The sequence below is a fragment of the Eumetopias jubatus genome, unplaced genomic scaffold, assembly GCF_037043125.1.
Source record: "Eumetopias jubatus isolate StellerSeaLion01/CBP00866 unplaced genomic scaffold, mEumJub1_p1.0 scaffold_13, whole genome shotgun sequence".
Classification (NCBI taxonomy): Eukaryota; Metazoa; Chordata; class Mammalia; order Carnivora; family Otariidae; genus Eumetopias; species Eumetopias jubatus.
The window spans coordinates 65,314,739-65,330,149 of NW_028274819.1; the positions used below are offsets into that span (position 1 = coordinate 65,314,739).

The 15,411-nt window shown below is 37.0% G+C and overlaps 1 protein-coding gene across 2 annotated transcripts in view; it reads right to left on the reverse strand.

Annotated features, from left to right (window-relative positions):
* The window catches only part of DLG2 (discs large MAGUK scaffold protein 2), a 1,243,318-nt gene that overhangs the window by 801,945 nt on the left and 425,962 nt on the right, over positions 1-15,411 (reverse strand). The gene's annotated exons all lie outside the window — the stretch shown is intronic.

Below are 15,411 nucleotides of genomic sequence, written 5' to 3' on the forward strand. Positions count from 1 at the left end.
CTCTGCCATCCAGTATTTTGGTTTCCACAGACAGAATTTTTAAATTCTTTCACTGGAAAATGAGTGAAATCTATCCAATTTAAAGCAATTGCTTTCCAGAGAGGACATGATTTTAAAATTTTAGTATGATTGCAGAAGCCATACATAGTATTTTTAGCAAGGAGAAATGCTAATTACTAGAGCATATAGAATTTTTATTATGTTTGAAACTTTCCATATTTGTTGCCAAAATGCTTATCCTTATCACGTATCGCCGAGGGAACAATTTTGGTTTGATTGGGATACAAGCTGCCATCTATGCAGCACCAAACAAAAATGATAGAGTCCCAAGATATGATTTTATCCAAAGACCATCAGATCCACCTTCTCACTGCTGGGGCAGTGTAGACCTCATTTCCGACTGAGTTGGCAAGGTTCTTATTTCAAAGGCTAGGATTATAACATATTTTACATTTCAACACAAGAACTCCCAGGACAAATCATTATTATATATAAAAACTCTGAAAGTAGGAGTAGGATCTACTCTTCCTGTGCCTCTCCATAAAAAGGTCCTTTTCCAAATTCTGCACAAGGGGTTGCTATAAGTAACTTGCCTGGGAATGTAGGCATTCAAAACACCTTTGCTAAGTAATAATGACCCATATGTGTAAGTTCAAAGGGCAGGGCTGGTTTGCTATTGACCTTTTTTTCCCCCCCAAGCACCTAGCACACTGCCTGCCCAACACATAACAGACTTATAATAAATACATATTTTTTGCATGGATGAATGAATGGTTGGGTGAGTGCAAATATAGAAGGAGACAGACAGGCAGGAGCTGACTGATATGTTTTGAAAATAATATTTACCTCAGCAATGCTCCAGAAACTTTAATTATTCCTTTAAGATTAGCTGCAGTGTTGTTTTTTGAGGCACTAAGGGAATATGCCCAAAAAAAAATGAAGATTTGAACTGCTGAGTAGAAATAACAATGGCATTAATGGTCTTTTTTTCCTGAAAAAGAATTCAGGAGTTAAGATCAATACCTAAAAATAGTAAAATTGAGGCAAATAGATAATCACGTGATGCTCAGTGGGAAAAAGGGCAGAATATCAGCCATATCTCTTCCCTTTTCTGCTCTCTCCTCTCTCCTCTTTCTCTCTTCTCTTCCTCCCTCCCTCTCTTTCTTCCTCTCCTCCCCCCCTCATTTTTTTATGCTGGGATCAAGGGATAATGCCTGAGAGAACTTCCAGGTCAAATAAAGCCCTAGAGAACTTTGTATTTGTCTGGTGTCACCATGCTACATGGCTATATGGTAGGACTTGATGCGATATAGCAATACTATCACCCCCAAATGAGAATGTCAGGAAGTGATAAGTTTGACTCTCTCCAGTCTTATCTAACCATAGATGCTTCTCGAGTTTTTCAGGCAGATATCATTGCTCAAAGGCCCATTGCCATGTTTAGGGAACACATGCCCTGTTCTCACCCATTTGCCTCTCAAGTATAAGAATCAATCTGAACAGAAGTAAGTCAGTGTGAATCCATTAAAATTTTGTAATGGTGTGTGCGGTTTGCAGCAGACAGAAAATTTCCTGGCTGGGCATTACACAAAGATATTATAAATCTTCACAGGGACCTAAATATGTTATGAATGGGTTGTCTGGAATGAGCTATCTTTTCCCATTACAAGGACAATAGAATTTTTGTTTTACTAACCTCAGTATGCCATTTCTATACAGATAAATAAACATCATACATTGCATAACTAATGTCACTTTCTTCCAAAGATCCTAAAGACCATAGCAAACTTTCATGACACGTATTACAAGACTATACTGAAATTATTCTTTCACTTTAACATATATAAAATATATCCAGCCTCCTGCCTTCCTATTTCCCCCCAATTTTTTTTTCTTTTCAGACATGACATTTGGCTTTCTAAGTCTGATGACAGACCACTTACACAGATAAATACATCCAACTAGCCCACTGTACTATCAGACAGACCTACTAATTAAAGATAATTCAATTTGGTCAACTGTAATTGGACAATTGTAATGACCATGAGATGACATGAAATTCTGGCCAAAGAGGAATTAGTGGTGTACATATCCTACTTATCACTGTGATTTAACATGGGCAGATGGTGCACATGGTAATGCCTAGATGAGATATATCTTACTGACCTCTCTTTGACCTGACACGGACTCCACAGAACAACCCCTAGTTTTAAAGCAAGGGCTTAAAACTAATATCCGGCTTGATTTGTTTAATAAAAAATAAATAGCAAAGATGAATTACTAAATAAATTGTGCCATACTAAAGCACGATGCAGACTTTGTTTCTAGAAAAAAAATTCCTTCAGGCATGCTATGCATAGGGGAAATGAAGATATTAATTACGAAAGAAGAGCTGAGTGCTTGCTAAAGAAGGACTGAGCAGCACAAGCCCCATAGCAGCTATAAGTAATGTGGGAAATAATCACAAAATAATATAAGGTAATAGTTACAATTTTTCTTGATTTGAGAGGTGTACACAGTCCATTCCTGGGGCCACAGACTGGAGATGTTATTAATGCCAACTAATATTCTTCTACATCTAATAGCCTTCAGCCTGGGCAATCTCTAGATCTGAGCACATTCACCTTTGGAAGTAAAAGAGAACTGAGAATATTTAAAGTATTTTAGGCTTTAAAATTTTTCCCAAGTCCTTAAATCAATCAAATTATAATTCTTCTAGGGCAGACACAGGCAAGAATTTAAGAGGGTGGAAAGACACATGCCAATTGCTATAGAGATTTAACCTGGACTGAGGATTTAATAAGAAGTGGGAAAAAATATAAAAATGTGCCCATGTGCATTCTTCTCACTAAATGTACTTGGACTTGGGTGGGTGTTGATGAAGAGGGGATCTGTCTGAATTAACAATGAGGTTAAATTGTAAAATAGTTTTCAGGAAATGCAGATTTATTATATTCTAACACATGCAGTAACAGTATTAGAGAAAAGAACACAAGTTATGTGACATTTCTTAGAGAATCTGAAAGGAATACTAAAAAAAGGGTAATCATTTATCATGTACATATTTTAGCAACGGAATCTAAGTGATGGACTGCATTACTACAGGAATTTGTTCTCATCCTGCAAGGTTAACCTGATGTCGCTTCTGTAAAGCTTTCCATACCCCTCTGCCTATTCGGTTCACACTGCAGTGTTTGTATACTTGTCTGCGCAAATATCTTCCACGTTTGTTTATTTCTCGCACTCACCATGATGACCACCCCCATCTAAGTTAGCATCATTTCTCTGTAAAACTGGTGAAACAGCTTCTTAACTGGTCTCTGGCACCCACCCTTACTCCTATTCATTCTCACACAGTGGCAAGAGGGACTTCTAAAATGTGAAAATGATCGGGTCGCACCCTGCTTGACAGCCTTCAGTAAAATCCCATTCTCTGGGGATCTTTATCCCCATAGAGAGAACAATCTTCAGAGGGGCTTCCATGGTGCTTAATCATGTCCTCTGTGACCTGGCCTCTACCCCTTTCACCAGTCTCGCTGGTGCTCACGCCCCTGCCCTGCTCTCCAGCGGTGCGGGACTCTATCACCTGCGCTTAGTCCCACCATATGGCCACTGCGCATGCTCTCTTCTCGTCCCCCACAGTTCCACACAATTCGTTCCTGCTTACCCTTCTGTAGCATGCATCGAGAGACAACCTCCCAAAAGCCACCCCAAGGAAACATACAGTACAACCTAAGAGTAAAAGTGGGCTTACTATGCAGCACAACCCCGAAACAAATCTCCATCCCTAAGCTTGCCATCCCTAAGCCTCTTCTATTCAGAAATTCTGGAATCCTCCCCACCTTCCAGGGCTCAACTCAAATGTCATCTTTATAAGAGGGCATTCCCAGGACACTGTCCCCCCTTTCCAGAGCAGATCATATCATCCTCTCACTGGACACTCATTTACAACACTTACAACAATTCTATTAAAAACAATAATTATGCTATTATTTTGTGCCCTTTCCCCCAAACAGAGTGTAGGTAATGCCCATTAGGGAAAGGAGAGGGCTCTCTTTTGTGCATCAGCATCCTCCAAACCAAGCAGAAAGTAAATGTTAGTATTTATTAAAGTAAATCAAACAAGAAGGAAGATAAACTTGTCTTTCAGGGGTCATACCAATGTAAGCATTTGGGTCTGTGTTCTACTTCCCCGTGTAAAATGAATAAATAAGCATTTGAACCTAAAAACAAAACAAAACAAAACAAAACCAATGTGCTTTTAGGGTCAGCATTTAAATAAAGCATTCACTGTGGCTGAGAAGCCTAAGTGTATTAACTTTTTTTTTTTTTGAAGAAATTTGGTAGTGGTCTTCTAATGCTAAGAAATCGAAACAGCTTTTGTTTATTTTAGCAAGATATTCATTCATAAAAGCTGTACTTCCTGACAGCTGGGCTTTTCTCTCAAGTGTTTTCAAACTGTTCTCCGTTTCTAGATAGATAGTGCAAAAGGGGAAGGGGTTCCCCAAGTCAAAAGCCAGCCAGTGGTAAAATAGGGAGCAGATCCCAATCTACAGCCACCAAAATCAAACTGCTCTTAAAATTATATAATCCAAATGGTGGAATGATTTCACAAGATATTAAAAGTGTGTATTAGAGAGAAGAAAGTCAAGATAACACCTTCTCTTCCTCCTACCCATCAAGTTAGAAAGTTAAAAAAGAATCAAACATTATTACTCATAAACAAGCATCCTTTTTAGTTCCTTTTTTTAAAAAAATTGTGGTAAAAATACACAATATGAGATCTACCCTCTTAACATTTTTAAGTATATAGTACAGTACTGTTAACTCTAAGCACAATGCTGTACAGCACATCTCTAGAACTTTCTCATTTTTCATGATTAAAAATCTATGTTCACTGAACAGCTCCCCCAGCCACCTCCCAAGCCCCTAGCAACAACCATTCTGCTTTCTGCATCTATGAATTTCACTACTTTAGATACCTCATATGATATGCAAGCATGCCGTATTTATCCTTCTGTGACTAGCATATTTCATTGGGCGTAATGTCCTCAAGATTTACCCATGTTCTCACATATGGTAGGATCTTCTTCTTCTTTTAAGTCTGAATAATATTCCATTGTATGTATTGGGACTACATCAAAATAAAAAGTTTCTGTACAGCAAAGGAAACAATCAACAAAACTAAAAGGTGACATAATGAATGGGAGAAGATACTTGCAAATGACATATCCAATAAAGGGTTAATATCTAAAATATACAAAGAACTGTTAAAACTCAAAACACACAAACAAATAATCAAATTAAAAATGGGCAGAAGACATGAACACACATTTCTTCAAAGAAGACATCCAGATGGCCAACAGACACATGAAAAGATGTTCAACATCACTCTTCATCAGGGAAATGCAAATCAAAACTAGAATGAGGCATCACCTCACACCTGTCAGAATGGCTAAAATCAAAAACACAAGAAACAACAGGTGTTGGCAAGGATGTGGAGAAAGGGGAACCCTCTTGCACTGTTGGTAGGAATGTAAACTGGTACAGCCATACTCTAAAGCAGTATGTAGGTTCCTCAAAAAGTTGAAGACAGAAGTACCCTATGATCCAGTAATCACACTATGGGTATTTACCTTGAAAATACAAAAACCCTAAGCCAAAGAGATACATGCACCCCTATGTTTACAGTAGCATTATTTACAATAGCCAAATTATGGAAGTGGACCAGGTGTCCACTGATGGATGAATGGATAAAGAAGATGGGGTATATAACTACAAAAGAATATTATTCAGCCATAAAAAAAATGAAATCATGCCATTTGCAATGACATGGATGGAGCTAAAGAGTATAATGCTAAGCAAAATAAGTCAGTCAGAGAAAGACAAATACCAGATGATTTCACTCATATGTGGAATTTAAGAAACGAAGTAAATGAGCAAAGGAAAAAAGAGAAAAAAAGAGACAAAGCAAGAAACAGACACTTAACTATAGAGAACAAACTGATGGTTACCACAGGGGAGATGGTGGTGGGGGATGGGTGAAATAGTTGATGGGGATTAAGGAGTGCACCTGTTGTGATGAGAGCACTGAGTGATGTGTGGAATTGTTGAATTACTATATTGTAAACCTGAAACTAATATAACACTGTATGTTAAATATACTGGAATTAAAATCTTAATTAACAAAAATGCTGTCTTCCAATCTATAAACATATTTGTGTCTTTTACAATTTCTTTCAATAATGTTTTGTAGTTTTCATTGTACAAATCTTTCAATCCCTTGGTTAAGTTTATTCCTATTTTATTATGCAGCCATCAAAAGGAATGAGATCTTGCCATTTGCAACGACGTGGATGGAACTGGAGGGTGTTATGCTGAGTGAAATAAGTCAATCAGAGAAAGACATGTATCATATGACCTCACTGATATGAAGAATTCTTAATCTCAGGAAACAAACTGAGGGTTGCTGGAGTGATGTGGGGTGGGAGGGATTGGGTGGCTGGGTGATAGACATTGAGGAGGGTATGTGCTATGGTGAGCACTGTGAATTGTACAAGACTGATGAATCACGGATGTGTACTTCTGAAACAAATAATGCAATATATGTTAAGAAAAAAAAAAGAAGATAGCAGGAGCGGAAGAATGAAGGGGAGTAAGTCGGAGGGGGAGACGAACCATTAGAGACTATGGACTCTGAAAAACAAACTGAGGGTTCTAGAGGGGAGGGGGGTGGGGGGATGGGTTAGCCTGGTGATGGGTATTAAAGAGGGCACATTCTGCGTGGAGCACTGGGTGTTATGCAGAAACAATGAATCATGGAACACTACATCAAAAACTAATGATGTAATGTATGGTGATTAACATAACAATAAAAAATTATTTAAAAAAGTTTATTCCTATTTTATTCTTTTTGATGCTATTGTAACTGACATTGTTTTCTTAACTTCCTATTCAAATTGTTAGCTGTTACACTAATTTTTGTATATTGATTTTATATCTTGTAACTCTGCTGAATTATGAGGTCTAACAGTGTGTGTGTAATCTTTAGGATTTTCTATATATAAAATTGTATTATCTGTGGACAGAGACAATTTTGTTTATTTCTTATTTGTTTCTCTTGCCTTTCTGCTCTGGTTAGGATTCCCAGTACAACACTGAATAGGAATGCTGGGAATGAACATTCTTATCTTATTCCTGATCTTAGGGGAAAAGCTTTTAGCTTCCCTCCCTTGGATATGATGTTAGCAATGAGTTTTGCATAAATAGCTTTTATTATGTTGAGGTAATCTTCTATTCCTAGTTTGTTGAATGTTTTTCTCATGAAAGAGTGCTGAAATTTGTCAGTGCTTTTTCTGCATCTATTGAGTTAATCATGTGATTTTTATCCTTTGTTCTGTCAATGTGGCATATCACATTCAATGTGTTTTGTGTGTTCAACTACCTTTGCATCCCAGGGATAAATTCTATTTGATTATGGTGTGTGATCCTTTTAATGTGCTGTTGAACTCAGTTTGCTGGTATTTATGGACGATTTCTGCATCTACTTATCAGAGATATTGGCCTACAATTTTCTTTTCTTTGGTATCTTTTCCTGGTTTGAAATCAGAGTAATGCTGGCCTTATAAGATCAGTCTAAAGGTGTTCTATCATCTTCAAATTTTTGGAAGAATTTGAGATAGACTGGCCTTGATTTGTTTTCACATGCTTGTTAGATTTCACTCATAAAGCTATCTGGTCCTGGACTTTTTGTTGTTGTTGGGAAGTTTTAATTATTGATTCCATCTCCTTACTAGTTATAGGATCTTTTCAGATTTTTCTGTTTCTTCATGATTCAGTCTTTGTGAGTCGTATGCTCCTATGAATTTATCCATTTCTTCTAGGTTATCCAGCTTGTTGGTGTATAATTGTTCACAGTAGTCCCTATACTTTTAACTTCTGTGGCATCAATTGAAACATCTCTTTTAATTTTTTTCTGAGTCATCCCTGTTTCTTTCTTAGTTAATATAACTAAAGATTTGTCAAATTTGTTTATGTTTTAAAAAACCAGTCCTTAGTTTCATTGATTTCTATTTTTTCTCAATTTTCTATTTTGTTTATTTCTGTTCTAATCTTAACATTTCCTTCTTTCTGCTAACGTTGGGTTTAGTTTGATCTTTTTCTAGTTCTATGAGGTGTAAAATTAGGTTGTTTATTTGAGTTTTTTTTTCATTTTTTTATTATGTTATGTTAATCACCATACATTACATCATTAGTTTTTGATGTAGTGTTCCATGATTCATTGTTTGCATATAACACCCAAAGCTCCATTCAGTACGTGCCCTCTTTAATACCCAACATTAGGCTAACCCATCCCCCCACCCCCCTCTCCTCTAGAACCCTCAGTTTGTTTCTCAGAGTCCATAGTCTCTCATGGTTCGTCTCCCCCTCCGATATCCCCCCCTTCATTTCTTCCTTCCTACTATCTTCTTTTTTTTTAACGTATAATGTATTATTTGTTTCAGAGGTAAGCATTTATCACTATAAACTTCCTGCTTAGAACTGCTTTTGCTCTATCCCGTAAGTTTTGTTATGTTATACCTTCATTTTAGCCTTAAGATATTTTCAAATTTCCAATTTCCTTTCTTCTTTGGTTGGTCAAGAATTCATTGCTTAATTTCCAAATTGTTGTTGATTTTCCAGTTTTCTTTCTGCCATTGAGTTCTAGTTTCATTCTGCTGTAGTTTGGAAATATACTTGGTATGATTTCAATCTCTTTAAAATTTGTTAAAACTTATTTAGTGACCTAACATGTGATCTATCTTGTAGAATGTTCTTTGTGTACTTGAGAAAAATGTGTATTCTGTTGCTATTGGATGGAATGCTTTGTTATATGTCTGATAGTTCCCTTTGGTCTATGATGCTATTCAAGTCCTCTGTTTCTTCATTAATATTCTGTCTGGATGTATCCATTATTGAAAGTGCGGTACTGAAATCCCCTACTATCACTGTGTTGCTATTTCTCCCTTCAGTAGTGTAAATGTTTGCTTCACATACTTGGGTGCTCTTATTTGGTGCATATATCTCTTCCTGATGAATTGACTCTTTTATCATTAGGTAAGGTATTTTTTTTATCTCTCTTGACAGTTTTTGACTTAGTGTATTTTGTCTAAGTAAGGCCACCCCTGCTCTTATTGGTTACCATTTGCACAGAATATCTTTTTCCATCCTTTCACTTTTGGCCTTTGTGTGTCCTTAAATCTGAAATGAGTCTCCTTTACACAGCATACAGTTTAGCCTTTTTTAAATCCATTCAACCCCTCTATGTCTTTTGATTGTAGAGTTTAACTCATTTACTTTTAAAGTAATTATTGATAGGGAAGGACTTACTATTGCTATTTTGTTTACTGTTTTCTGTCTTGTAGCTTTTTTGCACCTCTTCTCTTGTCTTCTTTTGTGTTTCATTTGTTTTGTTTTGTTTTGTTTTGTTTGTTTCGTAGTGACATGCTTTGATTCCTTTCTCATTTTCTTTTGTGTATCTTGTATAGGTATTTTCTCTGTGGTTATTTTGGGGCTTACATAAAACATCTTGTAATTAAAATAACCTGCTTTAAGCAGATAAGCTGACAACAATTTAACTTCAACTACATAAAAATACCCTACACTTTTACTTCTTCCCTACCGTCAATGATATCACAAATCATCTTTTTATATTGTGCATTCATTAACATATTTTGTAGTGTGGGTAGGCAGTGTGGGACAGTGTGGGGTCCCTAGGCCAGGCAAAGGCACATGTCATCCCCTGTGCTGAGTTTCATGAGGAAGGAAATGCATGATTGATGAAATATGTAAAAATAACATTATGGTAGTGACTTATAACTGAAGAAAAGAGAGAGGGAGGAAGGGGAGGAATAAAAAAGGAAGGAAGGGAGCAAGCAAGGAAGGAAGTTAAAAAGGGAGAACATAAAGAAAGAAAAGGAGGGAGCCAACAGTCACAAAAGGAAAGAAACCTCTCGAGAAAGATAAAACAGAGTCAAGTTGAGTAATGCTATGCACAGAATCAAACTGGAATAAACAAAAACAGACCTCCCCCTGACTGTGGGCAGTCTGGCATACACCAGTGAGTTCCCCTTGAAGCAGTCTACCTGACTTTTGGAGTTATCACACCCAGAATTTGAGAGAGAACCATGAGCAGGAATCTGTCTTTCTTTGTCTAAGTTTATACATGCTCTTATTTTTCTGATGATTTGTAATAGATATTTTCTAAATTTATCAAAAGGTTTAAAAAACCTGAGTTAAAAATAAGCCAAATTCTGACTTGTCAGAGGTAATTCATCTATGGATTGGCCTAAAGGTAGGGGTATGGATTAAGAGAAATGACAGGCCTTTTTCCAGCTGAATGATCTCCTCTCCTTGGAGACTTGACATTTTAGCAAAGTTTACCCAATTGGCTTTGCTTTGGCCTGTATATCTCAAATTCACATTTAATTAATCGTCTCTTCCTCTGTGATTCTATATTATTTTACTTTTGTGGGTTTTTTTTCATTTCATTCAATAAATATTTATTGAGTGCCTATTCTGTACCAGGAACTAGAGATAAAGTACTGAACTGTAGACAGGTTTTAGCAATTTAGCAGACAGAAAGACCCTGAATAAACAGGTGTGCTAAGTGATGAAAGGGAGACATGCAGAGACAAGATGTGGGATCTCCCCTGATATTGAACTTGTCCCATTATGGTGAGTTTTATAATTACATGTGGGCATACTTGTCTTTCTTAGTAGATTATAAGCTTCTCAAGAGCAAAGATGATCTTTTATTTCTCACACCCTCCTTGCTATTGCCTCATAATATAATTATTATTGTTCTATAAATAGTTGTTGAATTAAACTTGGAAAATATGGGGCTTGGGTTTAGGAAACATGTTCTAGTTCCAGTTCTGCCACTAACTAGCTCTCTCATCTTAGACACATTACTATAACTTGTTAAATTTTAATGATCCCATTTGTAAAATTAAGGGGTGGACTGAGGAGTCCATGAGACCATACTTGGTGTCCACCAAAAGTATAGCTGATGAGTGATGCCTTGTCAACATCTTCGGGTTTAATCACAATACCTCCCAATTGAATGTAGAAATGCAGATTTAATATATTAATTATTATTATAAGCATGTAGGTTTATTATAATTTTTAACACATAGAAAGGTAGTTAGAATATGGCATGGAGATTTTTTCTGGCTTATTTTCTCAATTATACCTTCTTTCAATAAGAGTCTGTCAAATAGTGAGTGGTTAGAAGCATGGCCTCTAAAGGTGGACTGTTATATCCATCCCACTTCCACAATCTATTCAAAGGCTGGGACAAGCACCTTCTTCCTTTCCCTAAGAATTCTTTCCTGTGCCCATCTAGGAGCTGAGCACATTTCATTGCTGCAAAATACTTGAAGTCTGATGGAATTTCTCCCTCATTTGGAACATTTTTTCCTACGTTTTCTCATAATGTGACAAAGCTTTGTACGGCATTTATGCACCCTTTCTTCTCCCATTCATAATAGATGAGGCGTGAGCTCTAGAGCCAGACTTCTGCGTACATATCTCAACTCTACCATTACTAGTTTTGGATTTGAGCAAGTTCCTTAACCTCTCTGTGTCTTTGTTTCTCATGTATAAAATAAGGTTGGTAGTAGTTCCTACCTCATAGGATTGATGTGAGAATAACATGAGTTAATTTCTATAAAGTACATAGTACAGTGCCTGGCACATAATGCACAATAAGCTTTATCTATCATCTTCCTCCTCCTCCTCCTCCCCACTCAAATTAGAAGTTCCAGAGACTGACATTTAAAAATTCTGCAGTGCCTATATACAGACACTCAATAAAGGTCAATTGATTTTACTTAAATGTCAGGATTCCATATTGGGCCTAAACTTTTCTACTCCTATTTTTGGGGACAGCATTTTGCCCCTGGGCCAGGTGCTGAATAACATCACCACTAACAACAACATATCAACCATTTATTGAGTATGTACAATGGGTACATAGGTATTTCATTTGATCCTAATGACCCTCCATGTTAAACACTGAGATGACAATTTAAGATAGAGAAACTGACTTAGAAAAGTTCTATAATTTTCCCATGGTCATAGTGTTAGTAAGGAGCAGAACCAGGAATAAAATCAAGATTTGTACAACACTGTAGCCTGTGCATGAAAACCTATGCAAAATCACACCTCCTTTTTATGTTGGAGTTTGGGTTTTGAAAAAAATATCCTTGATTTATCTTAATCCTCAAGACAGCCTCATATGGTATCCAGGCCAGGGGAAAAAAATACCGAAGTTCATTGCTGTGAAATAATGTGTCTAGGTCAAACAGCTGATAAGAAGTGTTGTCAGAACCAGAATTCAAAGCTCAGTGTTCAGTGCAAAATCTCTCCACTATCCCATCTCGTTTTCACATACAACATATTTCCATTTTAGGGATGAACACAAGACATCTTGCCACTCCCTTTACATTCAAAATACGGGCAAAAGATGAGGAACATCTAGTAAACCTAGAATTTAAGGTTTTGAGTTTAGCGTTAGCATGAAATTTGCATTTGCCTTCTATGTTCCTATTTATGATCCTTAGGAAAGAATTAATCAGGATTTTGAGAACGCTGAAGAAAATGGTTTCTTAAACTTGAATGGCTGAACTGAAAATAAAGTTTTTGTTTTAATTCTATTTTCTCATATAAGTCCAGGAGCATCTGCAGTTTCTTGCAGCCATGAGAAAGAGGTTTGAGTTTACACAAGGCCCCTTTCTTCTGACTGTAGAACAGTCCTAATCATAGCAGCTGCAACTACCATTTATTGATCATATGCTATAAGTGTGCCAAGAAATATACAGAATCAGAGCTAATTCTTTCAACATCCCTGAAAAGTAAATGTTATTATTCCCATTTCTAGATGAAAAAAATAGGGGTGTCTGGGTGGCTCAGTCAGTTAAGCATCTAGATGAAAAAGTTGAGGTTCAGAAAAGTTAAGTAATTCCTTGATGTCTCACAATTATCAAATGCTAAAGTCATGATTCAAACTCAGATAAGTCTGATTCCAAATCCTGATGCTTTCTACTCTGCCATGTTGCTTTGCTTAAGAAACAAAACAAAACAAAAAATGAACAAATGTGATATGAGTCTTTCACCTTCCACTGGCTGATGTAAATACTTCAAATGTTAAACTCTGAGTCAAGTTGAGGGAGCTTTGGGAAAACAACTCAAACTCTAAGTATATAAAATCCATGTTGGTAAGAAGTCCAAGTAGAAATGAGTTATCTGCTACTTTGGGGTCAAGTTCTTTGCCACCTGACAGTGAATATTCATCTAAACCTGCTGGGCTAAATGAAATGTGGTATTGTACACCCAAGTACAAAAGAGCCCACTGTGAAACTTCAAGCAAATTGTTATTCTAGGTTTTACTCATAAGCTAACAAAGCAAGCATGATATACAAATTATCTGTGCCTTGGGTTCTGCAGAACTGATGCTGGGCTTAAGATACCCCACTTGGAGCCCAGGAACTGAAACTAAAAATACATTTGGGAGAATTCACCTGGTGCAAATTTATTACTATGCCATTAACAGTAAAATATTATCTTTTCTGCAGAAAGGTCTTTTATTTCACCCTTGGAATATGTTCTTTTGGTGTAATTTGTGCAGCAAGAATTGTACATCACTTTACATGTAGTTTTCTTAATAATCATCTCCTAGTAAAGAAAAGTATAAAATCAATTATCTGATAGTTCTCCTTCCTTATTTTTATAATTCCCCATTAAAGGCAACAAAATTGCTTGCCCTCTTTTAAGCAGGTAACGTGTAGCCTGTCTGGAGGGCAATGGGAGAACTTATCGCCTGTCTGCAATCAACCTGCTAGGTGGTCTTTTTCAATTAGGCAAGCAGCATATCAGAAACAGCACCTCATTTCATCTGGAACAAATTAGTAGTTGACCTAAGGAGGACCTTGATATGAATGTTCATATCCTTCTTCACATACGGTTACTAGGGCATGGTGGGCAGGCTCCCTTTCAGCTTCAGAAAGTACCAGACCACTCAGGATGGAAAATGAATTGATGGCAGTAAAACAAATCTTTCCAGGAGAGAGCACCCAACAGGAAGTCCCTATTACAAAGCTGTAGTGTAGGCTTTTGATAAGACCCAGTAGTGCCCACGTGAATGGCTAAGTAGGAGTTTTGCACTTGTGAACACCACTTAAATGTACCATTTGCATTCCTGCACACTTTTCAGACATTTCCACAACTTTCCCTATCCACTGTCTTTTGGGTGTTCACATGAAAAGCCCCTGTTACTTTATAAAGAATATTACAAGGATAAATGGGAAAGACTGATACTCCTCTGACACCTTGTTCAAGGAAAGGTCTTTTAAAAATTGCCCAAAGTGTTTCTAAGATTAAATTGTGCTGTTAAGCATCTGCATTCCAAACGGTTCCCCAACAAGTGAAAACACAATTGCTTTTGCTTTAAATTAGGCTCTATCTAAAGTATGCTCTCTTATGATCGAGGGCCTTGTCAACCATTGGGTTTGGTCCGTGACTGACTTGGCATTCAGACAACAGTTTCTTCTTTGTGACATTGCTGATCTCTGCTATATCCTTCTGCTGGACCAGAAAGGAGTTGGCCCCTTTTCAAAGGTAATCTAACACAATCACTTCTGGTTCTTAACAACTTTGGCAGTACAATTAGGTAACAGGAAAGTAGAAGGCTAATTACACTTTTTTCTTAAAGCTGAGATCTTTAAGTGAGAATGAAGAAACCCACATAAGAGCAGCATTCACAAAACAGATCTGCTTCGAAACAAAAAATGATCATAATAACGATACCACTATTATCTTAACACTAAAACCCATAATGCTTAGCTTTACATTTCAATTCTCTGAAAGTCAGTTCTACAAGCCTGTTTAAGTTTCTAATCCACATAATACCACACATACTGGGAATCTGAGCATATGAGATCTTAAGTAAATCATTTAAAGCTTAAAAATGTCTGAGAATGTTACTGGCACAAATATGGTGACACTTTTAAAAAGAATGGTGGGCTCAGAGAACAGACCTGAGTTGTGTATGTGAGTATGCATGGGGTAGGGGCAGGGGTGGGGACGAAGGAGGAGGTGATGGCAAGAGGTATTTGCTACCAAACTCCAGGATCTGCCTACAGATGGGATACTTCCACATGCCCTTCCAGCTGGCATGTCCCCACAACACTGGAATATTAAGCAATTCCCCAGAGCAGAAGACTCTGGGACCTTCACTAAATCAATACTTAAGTTGAAAATTACCTTCACAGCCTCCTTAAGATTATGCCAATCTTATATTTCAGTTTCCTGGAATCTCACAGTCAGGATGGAGGAAAGCTTTTGTTGTTGAAATCCTGAAATCTTCAGCTT